Source organism: Haliaeetus leucocephalus, unplaced genomic scaffold (genome assembly GCF_000737465.1).
Source record: "Haliaeetus leucocephalus isolate CR32 unplaced genomic scaffold, Haliaeetus_leucocephalus-4.0 Scaffold339, whole genome shotgun sequence".
Lineage (NCBI taxonomy): Eukaryota > Metazoa > Chordata > Aves > Accipitriformes > Accipitridae > Haliaeetus > Haliaeetus leucocephalus.
This window is the reverse complement of record NW_010972775.1, coordinates 16,644,872-16,645,253: the sequence shown is the minus strand read 5'-3', so window position 1 is coordinate 16,645,253 and position 382 is coordinate 16,644,872.

Below are 382 nucleotides of genomic sequence, written 5' to 3'. Positions count from 1 at the left end.
GGCAAAGGCATAAGGGGGTCAGGATCTGTTCTCCCGTTGGACACGCTCACACCCACGCAGGCGCACACATGCACGAAGCCGCTGTTGGCATCCTGTGTCATTACACTGGGATGGAGAGGGAAAGGGTAGACTCCCAGTGTAGGCAAGGTTAAACCCAAGCTCTGCAAGGGGTGTGTAGTAGCTGCATGCACTGGTCGTGGCTGTAAAAGGGTCAGAAACTAGGGGTTTCATTTTTATCCCTTTGGGCTTTTCTTTCCCTCTGCCCTCTCTCTTTGAGGTATCGACAGAACAGTATAGAAATGGACATATTGTTTTTTCCAAACACGGCTCTCTCTTGTTCTTCTTCTACGTCTGCCCCCCCGACCCCCCTGGCCTCAGTTGC